Source organism: Mus caroli, unplaced genomic scaffold (genome assembly GCF_978045245.1).
Source record: "Mus caroli unplaced genomic scaffold, Mus_caroli_1 scaffold_1, whole genome shotgun sequence".
In the NCBI taxonomy this organism is placed as follows: Eukaryota; Metazoa; Chordata; class Mammalia; order Rodentia; family Muridae; genus Mus; species Mus caroli.
Window position 1 is genome coordinate 154,569,371 of NW_028227256.1, and position 25,074 is coordinate 154,594,444.

The 25,074-nt window shown below is 44.1% G+C and overlaps 1 long non-coding RNA gene across 1 annotated transcript; it reads right to left on the minus strand.

Annotated features, from left to right (window-relative positions):
* Window positions 1-9,997: 9,997 nt before the first annotated feature.
* On the minus strand, window positions 9,998-23,457 carry LOC147006176 (uncharacterized). The gene is made up of 3 exons (XR_015046522.1): window positions 23,357-23,457; window positions 11,109-11,206; window positions 9,998-10,999 (listed from the first exon to the last, which is right to left on the minus strand). It is a non-coding gene; the product is annotated as an uncharacterized LOC147006176 (long non-coding RNA).
* Window positions 23,458-25,074: the final 1,617 nt, after the last annotated feature.

Sequence of the window (25,074 nt, forward strand, 5' to 3'; positions counted from 1 at the left end):
AGGACACAGGTTGGATTCCCAGAACCCATACAGTGGCTTACAACCATCTCTAACTTCATTTTCAGGGATCCAATGCCCTCTTCTGGCTTCTGTGGGCACCAGGTACACACATGGTACACAAAAATACATGTAGGTAAAACACCCATACACATAAAATAATTTTAAAAATAAAGTAACAGGATAGCGCCACTATTAATTATGGCAGAAGTGGTTGTCTATATTGCTTAAAAAGTGGTACCAACCAGTCAGATCTGTATTTCAAAGGAGGGAGATAACTTCAGGCCTTCTCATCACAGTAACAAACACCTGAGACAGTTTAAATAAGGAAAATCGTATTTTGGTTCTGGTTTTAGAGATGTTCACCCATGATTGGCTGCATCTGTTGCTTTGGGCCTAAGTTTAGGCAGAATACCATGGAGGCGGGAGTCTATTGTGAAGGCTGCTTATCTTATGACAACCAGGAAGTGGGAAGGGGCCAAGGCAGGATATGCCCTCAAAAGCATTTCTGCCCCTCGGTGATGTAATTATCCCAACATTCCACAGTTCAACCACATCCCCAGCTTTCATTCAGACTTTGAGCTTGTCATGTCAACATATTAAACCATTCATTAGTCCAAGGTCTTTTAAATGTAGTCTTGTCTGAAAATGCCCCCCAAGTGTGGGACAATAAGCCATGCCAGGAAACTTGGTAAAGTAGAATGGGTCCAGGGGGTCCCCAGTAACTTCTTAGGAACCATACATTAAACCCAGCACATACCTGTTTTCTTACTGTGCTGAGGATCAAATCCAGGACATGTTAGGCAAATTTCCTGTCCCAAGCTATGTCCCCAGCCACAACTGTTAATTAGACTAATAGGAAGCGCTATAAACTGACTGTCTCCTTAACTATAGGAAACAATAGGCCACTTAGGCATCATCATGGAAAAGGAAAGTTCCCAATTGCAGCTAATCAGAGAGGCAGGGTTGGCTATCCTAGTGAGAGTGTGCTGAGCTCCTGTCAGGGTAAGAGGCAGGGACCCTAAGGATGATAAAGCAGTGAAGATACTGCCAACATCAAAGTCAAGCGGACTCTAATGACCTAGCAATTTATCTCAGGGCTGTCCTGAGCGACAAAGTTGCTCTCACTGGAGTCTGTGGCTGTTGAATGGTCACAGCATCTCTATTACTTCCCATTCTGGATACACCAACGAACCAAGCCCGCTCTGTCAGTCAACAGGTTCTCCAGCGCAGGAGTGAGGATTAAAAAGAAAAAGGACAGATAGACAACATTGTAGCGTGATCCCAGTCAATTCTGAGACTGAAGGCAAATTTTTATTTTCCAACCCACTTTTTATACCATTATAATTACATGCAAGTATTTTGGGCAAGCAAGACAATAAGGAACAAAGCAGCAATAGTATGCTAAGGAACGACTAACAAAGCAGCGAGCAAAGTCCTACTTCTCTATCACAGCCTAAAGTCAGATTCCTGCCTGAGCTTACTTTCCTTGTCCTAGGCCAATGTCAGATTCCTGTCTGAAGCCCACTTCTTTGTCCTTAGCCAATGTCAGACTCCTGCCAAGCGGTACCCCAAAAGGCTTTCCACAACCAACGGTCGCCAGTGTCTTTCAAGTTTCATTTCTTACTCATCCATCTGGCCTGTGACACGCCCACGGGGCTCAGCACACAGCCTTGTTCAAATGACAAGGTTTCATTAGTCTCCCCAAAGTGAAAAGGAACAACCAGAAGGAGGCTGTTCCTGTCAGAGAGGGAGTGAAGGCAGAAGCTGCCCAAAATAGGAAGGGAGGAGCTAGAGCAGGGAAAGCAAAAGGCCTTGTGCATTTCCAACCAGCTCTAAAAGCAGTCCTAGGAGAAGGTAACTCTCCTAGGGGACGCATCTTCTGCAGAAAACTCATTGGGAAACCACCTCAGGTACCACCTTTTAATGCGCCATCCGTTAATTAAAGCGATGTTGCATGTTTGACTATTCAACCCAAAATAAACAGGACCCAGTTTATCCTTTGCAAGGACCAGTTCTGGAGTTCTCAAATAGTGATTCCACACCAGTGATTCTCCAACGATTGGCCCAAGATTATTTACATTCAAATCAGCTCACAGGAGAGAGGGTGGAGCTTTGAGTGGGAGGAATTGACAGTAAACCTTCCATTCGGACTCTTTCCTATGGACATAGAACCCACTATGAGCATTTAAACTAGCAAGTCAGCCCAGCACAGTGGACTACATTGTCATCCCAGCACCCAGGAGGTTGAGGCAGGAGGATTGACACAAGTAGGATGCCAGTTTGGATGACAGAGAGAGTTTCAGACCCTCAGAGATGTATGACATATCCCTAAAACTAAACAAAAAAATAAATAAAACAAAACCAAAGCGCCCTAACAGTTTGAGCAGTTTAGTGCACTGTGGGCTTTAAGTGCCGAGAGTCTTAGTAAAGGCCAATAAGAATACCTTCGGGGATTATAGACTTCATGTTAATGAAGACAGTTGTGACATATCTCACCCGAGCCTCACCTTAGCCCCGGAGGAATCTCAGCAAGGGGAGCGTCACATCCATCCTGTCTGGGGGAGACCACAGTGCTGGGCAGCAAGCAACTTTACAAGGACACACACTACCACTCACCGCAGCTCAGACCTCGCCACACTGAGCTTGGCCTTCCTGCCGTTTTCCTGAATAGTCATGACATTCCAACTTACTAAATTTGGATCTTGAATCCAAATTTGTGCTATCGCCTAAAGAAAATAAATAGACACAGCTAGAGATGCGGTGGGAAGGAACATCCTTTGTGGAAAGAGAAAAAAAAAAAAACAAAACAACAAAAGCTTGGAAGAGGGTTGGCCAGACGACTCACTGTGTGAAATGCCCATCCTGCATGCACGAGGACCTTAGAATCCCTGGACTCTCACAGGCCAGCCAGCCAGGCGAATGGACACAGCAGTGGCACACAAGCCTCTCATACAAGTGGGGAGGGGAAATAAGGACTGACACCTGAGGTTGTCCTCTCACCTCTACTTGTATTTTGTAAACACACACACACACACACACACACAGAGGCACCCCACCCCTACACGGTAATACCATCCCTGGGCATATAACCAAAATCTGCTCCGCCAATCACAAGGACTATGTTCATAGCAGCTTTATTCATAATAGAAACAAATTAGATGTTCCTCAACTGAGGAATGAATAAAGAAAATATAGTACACCTACACAATGGAGTATTGCACAGCTGTTAAAAACAAGGACAACAAACATGAAATTTGCAGGCAAATGGATAAAACCAGAAAAAAAAAAGGTCATTCTGAGTGAGGTAATGCAAACCCAGAAAGACAAATACGGTGTGTACTCATTTATATGTGGATATTACTCATAAAGTACAGAATAGCTAAGCTACAATCCAAGGACTCAAAGAAGCTGAGTAACAAGGAGGTCCCAATGGGGGTCACTTGAATCGCAGTGAGAAGGGGAAATAGAATAGACATGGGGGTGGGGTAGATGGAGGGAGCTGGGAGGGGGAGGGTGTAAGCAGGAGAACAGGAGGAATCAAGTTGGGGGAGGTCCGAGGGAGAGAGTATGGGGGAATTAGTATTGGTGGAGGGCATTGCTAGGATGAGGTAGATAGAAATTTAGAACAATTGAAACCCCCAGTGACCTGTGAGGGTAACTCTAGCTAAGACTCATAGCAATGAGGGATATGGAACCTGAAAAGGCCGTCTCCTGTAACCAGGCTAGACTTCCAATGGAGGGATTGGAACACTAACCCAGGCACAAACCTTAGACCCACAATTTGTCCTGCCTACAAGATGTACTGGAGTAAAAATGGAGCAGAAATGGAGGGAATGGCCAACCAATAACTAGCCAAGCTTGAAACCCATGCCATGAGAAAGAAAGTCCACCCCAGACACTATTAATAATATAATATTATATAATATTATAATATTAATTCTGATGAACTTATAGATAGGTACCTAACATAACTGTCATCTGAGAGGCTTAACCCAGGAACTGATGGAAACAGATGCAGAGACCCACAGCCAAACATTAGGTGAAGCTTGGGGAGTCCCGCTGAAGAGGGGAGGAGCCGAAGAGGTCAAGTGTTGGGAACAAAAAAAGGGGGGCCTTGGGGGATACCACAAGAGAACACACAGAATCAACCAAGCTGGGCCCATAGGGACCCCACAGTTAAACTGCCAAACAGAGAGCATGCGTGGAACAGACCCAGCCCCTCAGCACATATGTAACAGTTCTGCAGCTCTGTCTTCATGTGGGACAGCAGGAGCAGGGTGGTATACAGCTCTGTTGCCTGCCCCTAACTGAGCTGTCTTGCTTAGCCACAATAGAAGATGCACCTAGTCCTACAAAAACTTGATATGCCAAGGGGGGGGGGCGTTGACATCCATGGGGGGAGAACAAAAGGATGGAGCTGGGGAAGATGAGAGGAAAAGACTGACTGGGAGGAGGGGAGAGAGGAGAAGATATGATCTGGATATCAACTGTTAGCACACAACTGTCACCAGTGAGTGGTCTAACCATGATGCAAAATCTGTTCAGACTTGTATTACTCATTTAGGTTTAGACCAGCTGCCCCTTCAGTCCATTGGTCTGAGCAGAAATCGTAACTGTTCTTAGTAGTAAACTACTTCAACTAAGTGAATGCCACGCTCACTTACTTTTGTTTGGTTGATTTAGAAAGAATGTCACTGGGTAGCTCACACTGACCTCAAACTCGTGGTCCTCTGCCTTTGTCTTTGGTCCTGGGATCACCTGTGTGAATCACGGCATCTGGCTCATTCAGTTTCTGTTTTAATGATGCTGAATGAAAATCTGGGACAAAAACCCAGTCAAGGACATACAAGGAAGCCATGTCTGCCTGCCCTTTCCCTCTGTCAATAATGCATCGTGTCTCAGTTTGATTCTGAATTTTAAAATCTGAAGGAACGGAAAATTACCACATATCACTGTTTTATAGACAAACACATGAAACTCCCCACCCAAACTTTCCCTGCAGCTTTATTTTAATATTCTTTTTTTATTACTATTGTAGTGATTATGTTCAGATTTCTGTTTCTCAGAATATTTCCACAAAAGCAGCTGGAAGTGTTTCTGAAATACCGACCTGATTCAGATAGTCATTTTTTTTCTCCCCGTTTCTCTGTCAAGACCACACAATTTATAGAGACATGGTTTGTCACATGTTTTCAAAATCTAACAGGGTTCAACAGCGAAGTTTTGAGGAGATTTTACTCCTAGCTGTTCTTGGTTTTAGATGAATAATTTCACATTATAAATTGTCTTAGGGCAACTTTGCTTTGCATACCAATTTAGTAGATAATTTTGACTGTATTGTTCTTCAACAGGAGCCCACTGTGGCCGTTTTTAATGTCTCTGTTATTTCTACTGTGGTGATTTATATTTCTTTGAATAAGATAGTGTATCATTTATTTTGAGGTCAGTCAACTCTCAAGAATGTATGCTTTTTTTTTTTTTTATTTCCTCTTTAAAATGGACTCTCAGCCGGGCGTGGTGGCGCACGCCTTTAATCCCAGCACTCGGGAGGCAGAGGCAGGCGGATTTCTGAGTTCGAGGCCAGCCTGGTCTACAAAGTGAGTGCCAGGACAGCCAGGGCTACACAGAGAAACCCTGTCTCGAAAAACAAAACAAAAAACAACAAAAAAAAAACAACAAAAAAAAAGGACTCTCTTTTGTGCATATTACCATGTCTTGTAGGTTTGCCCTGTACTCCATAATGCCCAAGGTAATAAGAACGCCATCTCTCTAAGGTCTTGCTGCTTTCCTGTGGGGATGATTTCTTGTCCCGCTCCAGTGTTGTTATTGTCAGCATTTCCAGGCCAGCCATTGGCTGTCATGACAGCAGCCAACTTCCACACAAAGGGGGCAAGGGCACCCTGGCCTTGTTCTGCTTTCAAGGACTTTTCTACTGGTCTTTGTTTGGGTTTCTTTAAGGGGGGAAAACCCCTTTAATATAGAAATTTCTTTGTTCAAATATTTTGAAAGGAATATTCTAAAAGAACTAAGTAGTGGATTGATTTGAGTTAGGTCTTGGCTAAAACGACACGTTGAAGTCACTTCACAATCTTTTCCAAATTAGCAAGATGATCTCAAACCTCCAATGGGCAGATGGGCCACATGGGAAAAATCTGGATCCTGCTTGTAACTGAAAACTATAAAGCTAGGAGGTACCGTACAGAGCAGCCCACCCAGGTTCTCTGAACAGCATGATGTTCTTGTGGAAGAGGCTAAGGGCAGTGACTTGGAGAGGCTCTCCCCAGGGAGGACCCCTGCTGACTGTCTAGAGCATGCTGCCCAATCTCCTAGGCTGGACTGTCCACTGTATGATAAGTAGGCCTCCGCCCCAGCCCTGAGAACTATGCTCCTGAAAACCTTCCTTATTTCCAGCTAAACTTTGCAACCTGGCACATTTCTTGTGGTCATTCAGTCACAGGGATGAACATTCTAGTGACTTCCTTGTATCATGGACCACAGTAATGTCACAAGCCGGTTCTCATGTCCTGCTGGAAATAGGACTGGGCCTTCATTACTAATACACATTAAAAATGAGAAAAAACAGTCATTTTTCATAAGAGAATACCAAAAGGAAAATAGTATACCCCTCAGTTACATTTACTTAAGGGTTAAGCTCATTTAAGAGAATTGCAGAATTATTTGATAGCTTTTGGAATGTTGATACAATAAAATGAGTCTCACTGTGACATATTCACATGTATGTTATAACACCTGGATTTTAAAACATATTTTGTTTAAAGAGAGAGAGAGAGAGAGAGAGAGAGAGAGAGAGAGAGCCCCTCCCTTTCCCCTTTATATCAAATTGACAAAAATCTAAACAGTTTACTCATGGTTAGTGAAGCCAAGAAATTTGACAAATATATCAAAATTGAATTTCTACCTAGATGTTACCTATGTAGAATGTGTTGTGTAAACATCTTAAATACATCTAAAATTGAATTGGCAAAGCAGATGTTGATAGTCAATGGATCCCTCCTACAGCAGCTACTAGGAATGAAAGGTTCTGATAGGGAAATCTTAACAACCCATACCAACTGAAAAAATAAGATGGAGAACAACACACACTTTATGCCAGTATTGATGACGTAAAAATAGAATTATACTTCCATTTACGTAGAAAATTCTGCAAGAATACCATTTGGCTATTCCTACCATAACAGTATATACCTTTTATAATCAAAACATGGATTGTTCTCATGTAACAGCAATACAATTTTAAGGAAGAACTTCAACTTAGAAAGGCGTAATGATAAAAGTAAGAATGACTTGGGTATAAGTAAGGATTACCCAACAGCAATTTGATATTTTCCTAGTATTTAAAAAAATTTTTTTTCTGGTATACTTTAAAAAAGATTAACACCACATGCTCATATAGTTTTAAAGGATTTTTTTTGTATTTGTGTGTGTTTCTGTGTATGTGTGTGCATGTATGTGCACGTACGTGTGTGTGTGTGTGTGTGTGTGTGTGTGTATGTATGCATCTATATGTGTGCTCACATACTCATGCATGATGCCATGCCTGTATGGATATCAGAGGGCAACTTCCAGGAGTTGGTTCGCTTCTTCCATCATGTGAATTCGGGTATTGAACCCAGGTCATCAGCCTTGGTGACAAGCCTCCTTGCCCACTGAGCCATCTCTCCAGCTCCTCTTCTAGTTTCACAGTCAGTTTTCTCTGCCTCTCAGTGTCATGTCCTATGTGATTTTCTGTTTCAATAGTCTTTCCTTATGTGGTCATTTAAGCTGGTTTTAGTTTCATTGCTGTGTAGCCTGCTGCAACAGACCCAGAACAGGCTTTGGAATCCAAAGATCTAATGACCTCATGCACTTCCTGTTAAAGTCCAGGCAACTTGCTCACTGAATTCAACAACATTTTCTTCATTAGCTTTCAGGATGAAATGAAAGGCAGCCCTACCTGCATGGTGGTGATACCATGACACTGGGCACTGCATTGCAGGCAAATGCTTTCTGAATTGTGAAGAGGGGAAATCTGTGCAGTCTACCTCAAACCATTAGTGCCTCTTCTGGGTCTGCTGCCTCCACCTTCTGCCCAGAGATTGATGTCCTCCAAGTGTGTGATATTTCTTTTTCAAATAAATCACTTATTGGGTGTAGCACCCCAAAAGTCACCTGTGTACCTTACAAAGGTATTATAAGCACTAAGAACAAAGGGTAGGCCCCAAATGTATCGCCTCAAACACAGTGGGGATGGGGGGCTATGTGTCTGTCCAAGTGCCTGGGAGAAAGATGGCTTCTTGGGTTCTAAAATTAGTAGAGCACCTGGTGAGTGGTGATGTTGTGCCTGGCTTGCCTGAGAACCAACCTTCCTGCCTCAGGCTGTGTGTGTGGGGGGGGGGGCTGTGGGGGCTGTGGGGGAAGGCTCTGAAGATGGAAACACAGAAGCCATTGCTTCAGTGCAGTTTCTTATTAATAGAAAACTCAGTCTGGGGACAAAGTTCATTTGATAAAATGTTTGCCTCAAATGTGTAAAGGCCTGAGTTCTTAACCCCAGCACCTATGTAGAAAGCCAACATGGTGGTTTGGGCCTGGAATCCCATGCTGGGGAGGCAGGGACATGTGGATCCCTGAGCCTCTATTATCAGTTAGCCTAGTGTTTTGGGTGAAGTTCCAAGCCAGTGAGAGGTTAGAGGAACCTGAGGATGAACACCAAGGGTTGTCCTCTGACCTCCATGTGTGAACATATGTATACCTTAGCACACAGCCCTGAATGCATACACGGACATATGGACACACACACATACAAGGGGGGGCAGCTTTGTTGATGCTCTGGTAGGCAGGCATAGCTCCTGTAGTTGAGCTAGCTCCTGAATCCTTAGACAGGATATAAAAGTTGAATATTTTACCCAAGCATTATGATGCACACATGATCACCAGGATTTTAAAGCCAGCCTCAGCTACATAGTAAGAGTAGGCTCCATGAGGAAAAAAAAATCAAAATAGACAAATAAAAAGAAACAAAGGGAAGAAGGAAGGAAAAAATCCAGTATTCAAGTGGACGAAAGCAACACGTTAGGGGGCCAGAGAGAGGGCTGAGTAGTACAGGGTTTGCTGCTCCAACAAGAGGGTCCGGATCTGGAGCCCAGGCAAGCTCACCAAAAGCCGAGTGCAATGGTGCAGGTTGCCACCCTGGCACACTGGTCCGAAGCAGACGGACCCTGGGCCTTACTGGCAACTAGTCGGGCTGAACGGTGAGCTCCAGGCCAGTGGAAAACCTGTCTCAAAACCAAGGCTGAAAGCATGAGAAGAATACACACCACATTGACCTCTGGCCTCCATGTGGACATGCACGAGTGAGCATGCCTGCCTGTGATAGAACCTAGTGGGGAAACCCCCACTCAATTCCTGATTCGGCGTGCACCCAAAAAATCACGAAGGACCATCTTGATGTAATTACATGAGGTCGTTTAATTACGGAGCTCCGGACCGACATGCATCCCACACAGGAGATAACGGATGTCGGCCACGAGGCTCGAAAGCTAGGGGTTTTTATGGGGTAAGGGGCTTAGGGGTGTGGAGTTCAGCATAGCGACACACATTGGCTTATTCAAACATCAGCAGAAAAATTACATGTACGTGCAGGGTGTCAGAGTTCTGTGAGTTGTTGACTCAGTTCAGATAGCCCTGTTATGTCCTCACATTCCTCTTTATCTAATGGTCAAGCTGTTCCCAGGAATGTTTTAACTATGGGGCATACCCAGGTTTGTTTTTCTTTTTTCTCAGCCCCAGGCAGCCTCTAGGCTCACAAACAACCAGCAATTTCTGAGTACTTTATATGACTTACAGGTCTTGAAATTTCATCTTTCTTTCACCTGCACAGCCAACCCTTCCCTCTTCCCAACCCACATGCAAATGAAGCAACAAAATAAAAGCTATATTTAATTTTTATTTTTTTTTTTTTTTACCTAAAACATACCACTAAAACAGAGAAGAGGCTAGAGATGAAGTGGAGGGAGAGTAAGGGGAACAAAACCCAAGATTTTTGCAAGGATTCTCTTACACTGGAGTCTCTTCTCTTGGAGCTTTTATCCATAGGTTGTTACATATGCAAAGGAACAGAGATAGAAAACGTTTAAATGGCAAGGTAGAATACTCCCCACAGAAGTGAAAAGATGATCCTAGTGAGCTGGGACCATAAATCCATTTCCTGAACTTACAGGAGCAGGGAGAATACCACCACCACCCTGGATAATCCCAGAGGAAACTCACTGGCAAGATTAGAATTGAATTTTGATGTGGCTTTTGGAAGGTATCTTTCTTCCATACAAGGAACCCCATGCTCCCCGCAGAGGCACCTGCAGCCAGCTGTGTCACCACTGGCCATAGATGAAGCTGCATGGAGCGACAGTGGCAGAGAAGAGGAAGAAAGTAGATGTGGTAGGGCACATAAGAACTAAAACCGTCTTCCTAGGTCTCTGGATTAGAGATGAAAAACCACGGCAGAGCTGGATCCCACGGTAAGATCTTGCGAAGGAGAAAGCTGAGGGAAGATGGCCGATGAGGCCAGCCAACCCTGCCTTTCCAAACAGAGCATCAGTTGTGCCCATTGTCTTTATTCTTCTAGCTGCAAAAGACCTCATACTCCTCCAGTGACCAAGAGGTACCTTGGCCCCATCCTCTCCCTGTGTTATCTGTTCATAGCTAATGGTATTCTAGACATAGACCCAGGCCCCTAGAGCCAGTGACCTCCTCTGCATGAGCATCTCCACCTGATGGCGGACCACGTCTGTCCCTTTTCTTACGTCCTCCTGGCCAGACATCAGGGTGCTGTGTGTGTCCACATGGTTGCGTATGCTTCAGGTTGCTCACAGACAGTCTGAGCCTACTGTGTGCAGCTCACGGGTACAGGAGATGACATTCTGTCTGTACCTGCACCTGAGAATTGTCTACGGTGGAAATGTGTCAGGAGTCTTTATGTGCTTTATCCAAACAGATCCAAAGGCTACAACAGAAAATGCAAAAATAACGTGAGTTCAGGAAGGGGCCGAGCCGTGTTTCCACGGGCACCACCTGTAGTGTTCCTCGTGACTCCCAGGGGCAAATCTGCTCACCTCTGAGGGCACAGATTGACAGTCTCTTTTGTGCCACTTCACAGCCCAGTGCACAAAGCTGCCTGAAGGATGAGTCCAGATGTTTCAATGACAAATTGCTAACGGGATGAATGAAGAGGATACAGCAAGGTCAATGGTTTAGATAGACTCAGCGGAACATTCGGAGCTTGGGACCTTTCTTTGTTTCTCCATAAGATTTAAGAAAATTAACATTTTTCAATAACTCCTGTACCCCGATAAATACATTGTTGAGATGTGTGCTTAGAATCTAACCCGGGAAGCCATTCTGTAAACTAGGACTGTTTGACCTTGTTTCAAGATGAGGATTTTGTTAATAAGGTCCCTGGAAGGCTAGTAACTTTCCCAAAGTCTGAATATTAAGTGGTAAAGGTTATGGGCCCAAGACTTTAACCCAGATCACTGATAGAAAGTCCAGTGGATTTCTTTATGGAAAAGAACGTGTGTGTGTGTGTGTGTGTGTGTGTGTGTGTGTGTGTGTTGCTGCTGTTGAAGATTACCCCTGGGCCTCATGTAAGCAAAGCAGCGGTTCTACCATTCAGATGGAACTCCTGACCTTGTGAAAGAACCAAATGCCATTTTAAAGAATAAGGTTTGAGATAATGAAAGAAAAAAAAAAAGCTTCGATTGTTCTAAGTCATAGTATCTGTAGGCCGTAGGCCTTAGATTCCTACGTGTGATAAAAGTAAAATCCAAAGACATCAGTTGGGAAAATATCCTACAAGTGTGTAGTGTGTTGCCCAGGGACTCATAAAATAAGAAAGCAGAAGCTGGGTGTGGTGGCACATGCCTTTAATCCCAGCACTTGGGAGGCAGAGGCAGGCGGATCTCTGAGTTCGAGGCCAGCCTGGTCTACAGAGTGAGTTCCAGGACAGCCAAGGCTATACAGAGAAAACTTGTCTCAAACACACAAACAAAGAAACAAAAAGGAGAGAGAGAGAGAGAGAGAGAGAGAGAGAGAGAGAGAGAGAGAGAGAGAGAGAGAGAGCAGAAGTGGAGATATAGTGCCAGCTGTCATCTCTATGTAGGAGGCCAGGGGATCTCACTTGGCCAGATTCCCTGGAGAGTGTGTGTGCGCACAGCAGTAGGCTAACTTTCCAAGATGGACGAGTTCTCAGGGGCATGAAGATGTAGTGGGCTTATGGCCACAATTTTGAAGAGGGCCATTCATGAAGGAAATACAGATTTCCAGTGGACTAAAACAGACTTTTAAAAAGCACCCATGAGTGCTTTCAAAATTCTTTGGTGGTGCACAAAGAGCAAATTTACTTCCCATTTCCTGGAAGGAAAGGAAGGAAGGAAGGGAAGGGAAGGGAAGGGAAGGGAAGGGAAGGGAAGGGAAGGGAAGGGAAGGGAAGGGAAGGGAAGGGAAGGGAAGGGAAGGGAAGGGAAGGGAAGGGAAGGGAAGGGAAGGGAAGGGAAGGGAAGGGAAGGGAAGGGAGGAAAGAAGGAAGGAGGAAGGGTCTCACATAACTACAATTAATGCAGTAGTCTTCACATTTGAGAGGGGTTAAGGCACACCACGAGTATACTTTAGATGTCTCAAAGTTCCACCAACCCAGGGAAACTGATTCCCTCAGAGACTGTAACCACCATCCTCAATTATTCTACAGGGAGTGAGAACTCAGGGGTGGCTTTGGACCGAGACATCTCTCTCGGCACGGCTGGAAGCAAATTCTTTGATTTAGACAAAGACATGTTTTCCAAGGCTCTTCTGGAAGGTTGCTTGTCCACCCCCAAGGTCACCTGATGAACAGGTGCTTTGAACAGAGAAGATGCATCATCTTCCTTGAAGCAGCTAACTCTGGGGTGCAACGATTTTCCTAGTTGCTTTTCATCAGGGCATGTTCAGGTGCTCAACAAGTCAGAGCCATGAATGTGTTTGGATGAGAATGTTGGGGATGCAGTGAAGAAGAGAAGATGTTGCCTCTCTTTCTTTCTTTCTTTCTTTCTTTCTTTCTTTCTTTCTTTCTTTCTTTCTTTCTTTCTTTCTTTCTTTCTTTCTTTTTTGGTTTTTCGAGACAGGGTTTCTCTGTGTAGCCCTGGCTGTCCTGGAACTCACTTTGTAGACCAGACTGGCCTCGAACTCAGAAATCCACCTGCCTCTGCCTCCCGAGTGCTGGGATTAAAGCCGTGAGCCACCACGCCCGGCTCTTTCTTTCTTCCTTCCTTCCTTCCTTCCTTCCTTCCTTCCTTCCTTCCTTCCTTCCTTCCTTCCTTTCTTTCTTTCTTTCTTTCTTTCTTTCTTTCTTTCTTTCTATCTAACAGTAACAGTTTTCTTTAATTCCTTTTATTCCAAAAGCTGATTTGGGGAAAATACATGTAAGAAAATCCTCTGTAAATTGGATTAAGCATAACGCTATGCACTGAACCATACAATCTTATAAACAACACAAGCCCATGACATTGATATGGCATCCAGAAATAACTATATATAGCACTGAATTTCCTCTCAAATATATGATAATATAGAAAGTTCATGGAGTATAATTCTAGGTTAAAAATATATAGCTTAGCTTTATCATATATTAAGTTTTATTTCTAAAAATTCAAGTACTCAACAATATGGACACACATACAAAATTTTTATTACTGGGATAAATATAATTTATTTTCATGTAATGTCTTGAAATATGAATTATCATTGATAGTAACCATACTTTTAGCCATTATCATACAATGAGGGATATAGAAATATTATAGGAATAATTGGAAAAAGAAGTAGGCTATTGAATCTACTCTTAAACCAAAGAATATTGAGTAGGCAGTAATATATTAGTAGAGATCTTTGTAAATTGATAGAAATTAAGGTCATATTTTGTTACATTGGTTTAGGTCTCTGTGTATTGACACAAAAATTAAGGCCATTAACAGTATATATATATATACACACAACTATATATATAATTCAAAAATTAAGGTCATTAACATTATATATATATGTTCAATTCTTTTTTTATTAGATATTTTCTTTATTTACATTTCAAATGTTATCTCCTTTCCTTGTTTCCCCTCCGAAAATCCCTTATCCCATCCCCCTGCTCCCCAACCCACCCACTCCCATGCCCAGTCCTAGCATTCCCCTATACTGGGGCATAGAACCTTCACAGGACCTAGGGCCTCTCCTCCCACTGATGACCAACTAGCCCATCCTCAGCTGCATATACAGCTAGAGCCACATGTCCCACCATGTGTTTTCTTTGATTGGTGGTTTAGTTCCAAGGAGCTCTAGGGGTACTGGTTAGTTCATATTGATGCTCCTCCTATGGGGCTGCAAACCCCTTTAGCTCCTTGGACACTTTCTCTAGTTCCTTCATTGGAAACCCTGTGCTCTATCCAATGGATGATTGTGAGCATCCACTTCTGTATTTGTCAGGCACTGGCAGAGGCCCTCAGGAGACAGTTATATCAGGCTCCTGTCAGTAGGCTTTTGTTGGCATCTGCCATAGTGTCTGGGTTTGGTGGTTGTTTATGGGATGGATCCCCAAGTGGGGCAGTCTCTGGATGGTTGTTCTTTCAGTCTCTGCTCCAAACTTTGTTTCTGTAACTCCTTCCATGGGTATTTTATTCCCCCTTCTAAGAAGGATTCTGAGCTTCTGGGCTAATATCCACATATCAGTGAGTGCATATCATGTGTGTTCTTTTGTGATTAGGTTACCTCACTTAGGATGATATCCTCCAGATCCATCCATTTGTCTAAGAATTCCATAAACTCATTGTTTTTAATAGCTGAGTAGTACTCCATTGTGTAAATGTACCACATTTTCTGTATCCATTCCTCTGTTGAGAGACATCTGGGTTCTTTCCAGCTTCTGGCTATTATAAATAAGGCTGCTATGAACATAGTGGAGCATGTGTCCTTATTACATGTTGGAGCATCTTCTGGGTATATGCCCAGGAGAGGTATTGCTTGATCTTCTGGTAGAACTATGTCCAATTTTCTGAGGAACCGCCAAACTGATTTCCAGATGGTTGTACAAGCTTGCAATCCCGCCAGCAATGGAGGAGTGTTCTTCTTTCTCCACATCCTCGCCAGCATCTGCTGTCACCTGAATTTTTGATCTTGGCCATTCTTATTGGTGTGAGGTGGAATCTCAGGGTTGTTTTCATTTGCATTTCCCTGATGATTAAGGACGTAGAACATTTTTTAGGTGCTTCTCAGCCATTCGGTATTCCTCAGTTGAGAATTCTTTGTTTAGCTCTGTACCCCATTTTTCAAAATAGGGTTATTTGGTTTTCTGGAGTCCAACTTCTTGAGTTCTTTATATATATTGGATATTAGTCCCCTATCTGATTTAGGATAGGTAAAGATCCTTTCCCAATCTGTTGGTGGTCTTTTGGTTTTATGACAGTGTCTTTTGCCTTGCTTTGCAATTTTATGAGGTCCCATTTGAGGTTCTTACATCATAAGCCATTGCTGTTCTGTTCAGGAATTTTCTCCCCTGTGCCCATATCTTCAAGGCTTTTCCCCACTTTCTCCTCTATAAGTTTCAGTGTCTCTGGTTTTATGTGGAGTTCCCTGATCCACTTAGACTTGAGCTTTATACAAGGAGATAAGAATGGATCAATTTGCATTCTTCTACATGCTAACTGCCAGTTGAGCCAGCACCATTTGTTGAAGATGCTGTCTTTTTTCCACTGGATGGTTTTAGCTCTTTTGTCAAAGACCAAGTGACCATAGGTGTGTGGGTTCATTTCTGGGTCTTCAATTCTGTTTGGTTGATCTACCTGTCTGTCACTGTACCAGTGCCATGTAGTTTTTATCACAATTGCTCTGTAGTACAGCTTGAGGTTGGGGATGGTGATTCCACAAGAAGTTCTTTTATTGTTGAGAATAGTTTTGCTATCCTAGTTTTTTTTTTTGTTATTCCAGATGAATTTGCAAATTACCCTTTCTAAATCTGTAAAGAATTTAGTTGGAATTTTGATGGGGATTGCGTTGTATTTGTAGATTGCTTTTGGCAAGATAGCCATTTTTACTATATTAATCCTGCCAATCCATGAGCATGGGAGATCTTTCCATCTTCTGAGATCTTCTTCCATTTGTTTCTTCAAAGACTTGAAGTTGTTTGTTTGTTTTTGTTTTTGTTTTTGTTTTTCGAGACAGGGTTTCTCTGTATAGCCCTAGCTGGCCTCAAACTCAGAAATTTGCCTGCCTCTGCTTCCAGAGTGCTGGGACTAAAGGTGTGTGCCTCCACACCCGGCTTGAAGTTCTTATCATACAGATCTTTCACTTCTGTAGTTGGAATCACACCATATTATTTGTGATTATTTTGAAGGGTATTTCTTTCTCAGCCTGTTTATCCTTTGTGTAGAGAAAGGCCACTGATTTGTTTGAGTTAATTTTATATCCAGTTACTTCACTGAAGTTGTTTATCAGATTTAGCCGTTCTCTGGTGGAATTTTTGGGGTCACTTATATATACTATCATATCATCTGCAAATAGTGATATTTTGACTTCTTCCTTTCCAATTTGTATCCCTTTCATCTCCTTTTGTTGTCTAATTGTTCTGGCTAGGACTTCAAGTACTATATTGAATAGGTGGGGAGAGATGGGCAGCCTTGTCTAGTCCCTGATTTTAGTGGGATTGTTTCCAGTTTCTCACCATTTAGTTTGATGTTTGCTACTGGTTTGCTGTATATTGCTTTTATTGTGTTTAGGTATGGGCCTCGAATTCCTGATCTTTCCAAGACTTTTATCATGAAGAGGTGTTGGACTTTATCAAATGCTTTCTCAGCATCTAATGAGATGATCATGATCTTTGAGTTTGTTTATATAGTGAATTAGGTTGATAGATTTCCATATAGTGAACCATCCTTGCATCCCTGGGATGAAGTGTACTTGATCGTGATGGATGATCATTTTGATGTGAGTTGCCGCTTGTAGCAGAGAAGCGTTTGTGTTTGTAGAGTCTGTGCAACAGGGGGCACCTGGAGGCACTCTACACTTGGCAGTAGCTCCCCAGAACTCACCCCTGATTCTCTTGCCAATGCACTCCTCTCCCTGGGGTGTGGGCTGCAGAAATGGCTAAAGCAATGGGTTGTCACCTTTGAGACCAGTGAACACTCCAGCCTCCCTCTTGCTCGGTTTGTCTTGTTCCTGATGGGTTTTGAATATGGCGTTCATGGGTCCAGTGGCTTTCTCCGTGTTTCCTGACCTCTTTGAGTCTGTGGTGTGATGTGACCCTCCATTACACATGTGTTGTGAATGTGTATACATCTCGGATATTCTTTGCTTTGCCTTTTAGTTCCCTTTGTTCTTCACTACGTGCTCTTCCTGTTGATATTCCAGCAATCAGAGATGCTCTCTTCAGCTGTGTCCAGGCTCCCAATGAGCCCATCACAGGACTCTCCATGTCTCTGCCACAGTTTTCTTCTCAACTCGACCTAGGATTTCTGCTTCTCCATGTGTTAGCATCTACTTTTGAGTGCTCTCTATTAGAGTCTTTGGTAAATAGTCAATATTTTAAAATTTCCATTCTGATCATTCCAGCATTTGCCCATATCTGGTTGTGGGGATTGTTCTGTTTTTCAAACTATTTTTTTTTTAAAGCTTTTCAGCATGCCTTGTACTGTTGCCTTCTTGGTAGGACATGATGTACTGGGTAAGGGAATGAATGGCCTCGAGCTGGGCCTTTCATATCATGCAGGTAGGCACAGCGGGGAGGGGGCAGTCTGCACTTCCAGGGTTGGGTCTTTTCAGTGCTGTTGCCTCTGCACTGTACTCACCCCTCAGGGCCTCCCTCCCCACTGGTCCCCCTGGTAGGTATGCTGTGATTTTTCCGTATCTACTTATCTATCTCTTCAGTTTTGGGGACAGCAGTTTCTCTGACCTGTGTCAGGATGCCCAGAGTCGCTGCTGCATTTCCAGTGAGATCAGTTAAACACTGATAAAGCTCTAGCAGTTTGGGCTTTCGTTGGAGTTTCTCCCGAGGGAAGGCCTCATTAAGAACAGAATACTCTGGCATATTTCAAGATGTTTTCTTTCTCTTTTTCCTCCTCCCCTAGGAGCCTGAGGGCTTTCTCCCTCTCATGTGTAGTGTGGGAATCTCACTGAGATCCTTCCTAGAGTCTACTCTCACAGAAGCAGGGGGCTTCTCAGGCCTGAATCCCCCCTGAGTGTTTGACTTGTTCATGGGAGCCTCCTATGTTCATCAAACCCAGCAGATCACTTTATGGTGGCATTCAAGGGGGATCCAGAGGCAGCAAGACTCCAGTTTGACCCAGGCTTTCCCAGTCCTCACTCCCACAACTGTACAGGAACCACACCCGTGTTTTTATTCACATATCTTCCTGTCAATGGTAGTCACCTGAGATTTTCCTCCAAGGAACTGAAGAATCACCCTGGTCCAGATGATGAAAACACATTGTAATCCAAAGGCCCAAATTCTCACACTTAGAATGGTCTTTCTTCTACCTGGGGATGGATTTTTTTGCAATCTCCCTCATTACCTGTCTGTTCCATTTTGCTCTCTTTCACTGCAGTTTCAAGAGTTCTTACAATCAAAATCGCCTGAAAGAGCAACGGCGCTTACATAATTAGCATAATAACATTGGTCGGGACAAATGAGCTTCCCACAAACAGAGAAAGAACAGAAGGAACCATTTCTCATTAATGGAAAGAGGTGCGGTGATGTAGATTGTATCCAGAGATGCTAGTTTGGTCAAAAGTAATCTGCTCTGATTAAAATAGAAATGAAGTAGCTGAATTGTAACAGCTGCTGAGCTGCTGCTGCTAGGAGACAAATGGGGGGAGGGGAGCAGCTGGTGAAGGTGTCCCGGGAGCCATATCCAAGAAGATGTTCAGTAGAGTACTCTTCTTGCCCCGAGTCAAGCTATTCACTAGTCAAATGAATATTGCTAGTTAAGCTCAGCAGATGTCTTGGAGTTTCCACTTGTCCTCTGCAATCCTTTTCAATGTGTCCCTACACAAATGAGCACATGACACAATCCCTTCCTGTGTACAGCTGTTCTGTAGAGTCTAATTGAACTTGAAAATGTGCTCCTTCAAAAGATCACTTGCAACCAGTAAATACTAATTTCTCATTTGGCTTAATTGCTATTTTCCTGTACAAGGTAAACAGGTGATTTCCACCCGTATTCTCCAGCTGCCCCGCTCTGCATCTTCCCAGTGGAGGGCAGAAGGGAGAGTGGCTTGGAAGTCAACTGTCTTCAGGGTACTTTTCTGAATGTCACAAGGGATCATATGGGCCTGGGTACCAGAGGTTTTCCACGGAGATCTCTGGCCAAGCCTGGTGCGAGGGTTCCAGCGAAGGGAAGAGAGGGCAGGCAAGGAGACAAAGTCTCTGTCGCGCCTTCCAGGTCGCTCGGTAACTCTGAGTTGCTCTGCACTGAATCTGGTCGGGCTGGAGAAGCCAACTATCCAGTGAGGAGTGCGGCTGGACCTCAGGTGGCACTTCATTAGAGCAGATCTCTTCCCAAGTGTTACAGCTCTTGGAACAAAAGACTCAGAGGAAGGAGTAGTTCTCACACACCTTTAACTCCCTGGATGGGTTTATATACAGTTCTGGGGGTGAGTCAGGGTTCTACAGCAGGTACCTCTCATTGGCTTGGACTGAGAGTTTGGGGGAAACCTTATTTGCACGTGGGAAGTCTTGGTGCTGCTCCCACGTGACTGATAGCCACACACCTCTCCTGAAGGGGTTGTTGGGGTGGTAACTTTGACAGGAGCCAGGGGTCCAGGAGACATGATCATTCGAATACCTTCCATCCCATATGGGTGGAAATTACCACCCACTGAGTCTCCCCGGGGTTCAAGACCTATATTCGACTGGAGACCAGGCTGTCTGTGCATTGCCCACTGCCCCACAGGATCATGGGTTAGAGTCCTATGAAAGGGTTGACTCTAAAAAGCACAGGTATTTCAAAAGTCCTAAAGTAGCAGAGGCAAGAAGAGGGAACAAAGGCCAACATGGTGCTTCTAATTGCACCTCAGGACCAGCTTCAGAAGGCGTTAGTTATGAGACTCCAACTTATTGTTTAGACGGATTCTGGCAGTCTCTGCGGGTTGGCACCTGTAAATTAAGGCAAAATGCCAGTCCCTATGAAAAGGGACCACTTCACCTGCTAGGTTAGTACCCTGTTTTAATCAACACACACACACAAGCCTACTGCTTAGAGACCTCAGCAGCTAAACACACATTACTAAGCAATGTCCCACTGTCGACTGTGTTTTTGATGTTCGTTTGTTTTGGTTTGGTTTCTTTTGGAGACAGGCTTATGTCTTATGTAACCCAGGCTGCCTCAAACTCACAGTCCTCCTGTCTCAGTCCTCCTAAGGGCTAAGCTTAGAGGAAAAAAAACCCACAGCTGCTCCCACCCCCACCAATGTGAAGCCTCTGATGACCCCTTCTCCCCTGCTTGACATGTGAATTGAAATCTTACTACACCACAAGTGGGGATGGGATGAACAGAGAGAAAGTAAAACACACGTGAAGGTCCTAGAGCAATATCCCAGCTCACAGGCCCTTGCTTGCGGACACCGCCACATTCTTGAATTTTTGGTAGTGTTTGGCAACAGTTTCCTCTCTGCCCTCACCTCAAACACCTGCTCTTTAAATCTTATTTGTAATGTGGCCTGAAGTCCCCCACCTCCGTCCCGAAGCCTCCTTCAGATATTAGGAGAAAGATGTATCATGGGCTGTGAGATGACGTCGAAAATTCTGTTTACCCACAATTCCTCTCTCTCACTCAAAGCGTGAGCATTCACCCCCACCGAGCCCAAGTCTGGAAGTTCAGTTCCTGATGGTTTTCTTTTAAATAAACCACACTTGGTGAGATGTGCAGTTCTGGGAGGAAAATAAAAAAAAGAAAGAAAGAAAGAAAGAAAGAAAAGGAAAGAACTCCAAACAACCGAGGGGTGACGTGTTGTATAGATTTCCCAGTGTGGGACAATTGTGCTGATGAGGACAAGATGGAGCTGCCGGGGCAAGACTGACAAAGGGGGAGGGGTAGTGCCTGGTATACCCAGCATACCCATGAGGCAAGATGGTCCATCAGCTTGCATTGCCCCTTGGAGGCGAACGCTGAAGCCAGCGTCAGACAGCAAAGGGGAATTTCTTCTTCCTTCTGCAAACAAGTGTTTCCTGACCAAGGACTCCAAGGGTGGAACATGTTTTCTCTTTGGTTAGAAAAACAAACACAAAGTTCCCCTCCAGGGTGCATCACAGACTCCTTTATCTGCTCAGCTCAAGGGAGAGAGAAACTGCCAACTCACTCACGTCCTTGGCCGTCTGTCACACATCCCTTCCTGGCTCAGTTTCCAGGATCCCCAGCTGCCACCCCCTGGCCCTGGCATGGAGCCCACTCTCTTTCACAGTATGGAATTTTAAATGCAGCTGAGCCCTGCCCCCCCCCCCCCCCCGCCGGGATTACTCTGGGATTGTTCTGGGGGGAATTAGCTTCGAAAGCCATCCAGTCTCTCACATTCCCAAATGCTGGAAAGCTGCTCTTCCCAAGTGCCTGATGGAACATTTTGTTGCTGCTTACAGGGAGTCAGCTTGTTTGTTCTTTTCTTTAGAGGTGTTGTCAGCAGCCTAGGAGTGGAAAGGGCTTAGTGCTCAGAAAGACTGCGCTTCTCCCCCACCTCTCCCAGTGTCTGCCAGAAGTTCCATGATGGAGTATTGAGCTTGGGGGGGGGGGATCTGCTAGCCAGGCTGCTTGGATATTCAAAATGTCACCTCTACATTTTTGAAAATTTGGACGAGACTGGCTTCTTTAGTTAATGCTAGCAGGGTAAACAGAGTATGCTCTCAAGAAAGAAAAAGCAGGCAAGGGACAGCTGACGGTAGGCCAGGCTCTTAGTCACAGAGAACTAAGACCACTGTTGTTGGATCCAGAGATAAGCAGGCAACTGAAATTCCCTCGGTATGATGCCAGCAACCAGCAAGGATGGAGACACACACACACACACACACACACACACACACACAGCCCCTAACACAGAGGTAGTGTGAATTCTGTTTACTTAGATCCCTAGGTCCAAGTAGAAGAGATTCAAACTGTTACTATGTATCAATATCAGGCACTAGCCTTATGTTATTTACCTTAATTCTTAAAGCAATTTAGAAAGCTTAATGCTCTGACCACTATTTGCGGTTGGATTTCTTTCTGTTTACATTCACAGCTCTGCCGTTCTGACTCGGTCAGGTTACTGCTCACAGGTCTCCTCTGAGCAGCCTTTCTAGGGGCCTGTGTCCATTGCCCAACACTAGGCACTCTCAATTTTTATCACCTCATTACCATTGTTACAGTCTAGATGGATTTCTTACTCCAGTGTAACAGTCTCTTCAACCGCGTTTTGTTTAGAATCTATCAAATCCAGAGGACATATTTCCTTCTCCATCATCTCCATCTTTCTATCACCTACACTTGCATTATACCATAAGTGCTATCATATGTTGGTGGCTTGCCTCCATTTATTTTTCTAACTGGGCATAAAAACACATTTATGAGCTGGAGAGATGCTAGTGGCACCGACTGCTCTTCCAGAGGTCCTGAGTTCAAATCCCAGCAACCACATGGTGGCTCACAACCATCTGTAATGAGATCTGATGCTCTCTTCTGGTGTGTCTGAAGACAGCTACTATATATATATAGTATATATATATATATAGTAGCTGTCTTATTTTTATATATATATTATATATACATTTATAAATCAAAACTCTTAGAATGTGCTGTTTAAAACTGCACGGGGACTGATTACTGCAGAGAGAAGGAGAATTAGAATCTCCCAGGGATAATCCCCTATTGGTTATCCAAAGCAAAGTCGTCAGTCCTGAAGCCGTATACACATAAACAGCAAAAATGAACTCAGCGGGTTGTATTTGTATATTCCTGCTCTGTATGTGTGTCTGTGTGTGTGTGTGTGTGTGTGTGTGTGTGTGTAACAACTGGGAAAGAGGAGGCTTATGGTTGAGCCCCTCTTTAGGTACTGAATTCTACTTTAAGCAGTGGTTGGCCACAGACTTTGCTCTTTCCAGCAGCTGTGGATACCCTGCCCTGCCTGGCCTTTGGATGCAGGCTCAGTATACATGCTCTGGGCTGTGCTCTGGCTCCCCGGCCTTGTGTGCAACTCTTTTCTTTTCTTTTCTTTTCTTTTCTTTTCTTTTCTTTTCTTTTCTTTTCTTTTCTTTTCTTTTCTTTTCTTTTCTTTTCTTTTTTTTTTTAAATATGTACAACTGTGAGTTTGCAGAGACCAGACCTACCTGCCTGTGCTTTGCCTGTGAGCCGCCTGATGTAGGTGCTAGGAACCATCAAGTCCTCAGGAAGAGCAGGATCACTCTGAACTGCTGAACCAAGTCTCTGGCTCACAGGGAACTCTTTTTTTACTCTAGCTGCAGAGGCCACACCCTCTCAGAGCCAGCAGCCCAGGCCAGTCTCTATTCATCACTTCTCATTGTGATTCCATTCTTCGAGTCAAAAAGAAACAGCTATGGCAAAGTTTAAAGAGGAATTAACCTGGAGAGGCGGTGAATTCAGACATGGAAAAGTTTCTGGGAAGGAGCTGCAGCTACTGAGATGGAAGGAAACGCATCTTAGGAGAATCATTGGAAGTCTTCTCCTTCTCCTCCTTTCCCAAGCCCCTTCTCTGAGACCCCATTCCCTGTTGGTGATTATCATCAGGGACCCGCCATTCTGGCCTACCACTTTCCTGCAGTCTGACTTTTTCAAAGTAAAACAAACTATCTACACTCTCATCCTCCCTTTCAAGGCCATCTGGGTTCATAGACGCGTACAGGGAAGTGGTCAGCTATTTCTCAGCCCATCCATCAAGCCCTGACTATATGGCCCTGCCTCCTGGGTCACAGTGAATGGACATAAATGTGTGATTGGCCATAAGCTGGACCAATCTAGATTACAGTTGTCTCCAGCAGAGACTAAGTTAAGGGAGGACTCTGCCATCCCTCCTTGGAACTTATGACCTTGAGACACAGAGCACAGTGCCCGGGAGACATCATGATAGCACATTTCTTTCTGGTCCTGGTGAAACAAATGGCTTATTGGAGAGGGGCTGGACCAGGCCCATCAAAGCAGATCGAGGGCAAACTGTGGCAGCTGTAGGGCATTTCTAATCCTTGTAGGGTGCAGCCAGTTCACCCCAGCCTAGTAACCTTCTGATGCATCCTCCTTTGAACATAAACAAATGTAAAGTGAGCATTGACATTCATAACCAAAACACATCAGACAGAGTCACTGTTACACCTCTTTCATGTTTTCATTTTCCAAAAGAAAGTTCTCTTTTCCTGATTTTTAAGAATGATGTTCATTTAAACAGTTCAAAACAACGGGGAGAAACTGGAGAGAAGGCTCAGTGGTTAAGAACAAGCAATGCTCTTACAGAGGACCTGAGTTTGATTCCTAGAACCCACACACCAGGCAGCTAACAACTGCTAATGATTCTGGTTCCAGAGGATTCTATGTCTCTGGCCTTTATGGGCACTGCACTCAGACGCATAAAAAAATAAAATAAAATACTTCTTTAAGGAAAATAATGACATTGAAAAGTATAATGTATAAAGGGAAAATTGTCACTCTGTCAGCCAGATAGAGACAGTGACATGTAATATTTTCTTTTTTTTTTTCTTTAAAGATTTATTTATTATATGTAAGTACACTGTAGCTGTCTTCAGACACTCCAGAAGAGGGCATCAGATCTCGTTACGGATGGTTGTGAGCCACCATGTGGTTGCTGGGATTTGAACTCTGGACCTTAGGAAGAGCAGTCAGGTGCTCTTACCCACTGAGCCATCTCACCAGCCCCCGACATGTAATATTTTCTTGTTTTGCTTTGTTTGAGACGGGGGCTGATCATGCTGGAACTTACTATGTCGTCCCAGCCAGCCTCGAACTCCAGTTTATGTTAGCCGAGTGAGCTACCACACCTAGCCTGGCCATTTGTTTTATATATTTTAAAAAATAGAAA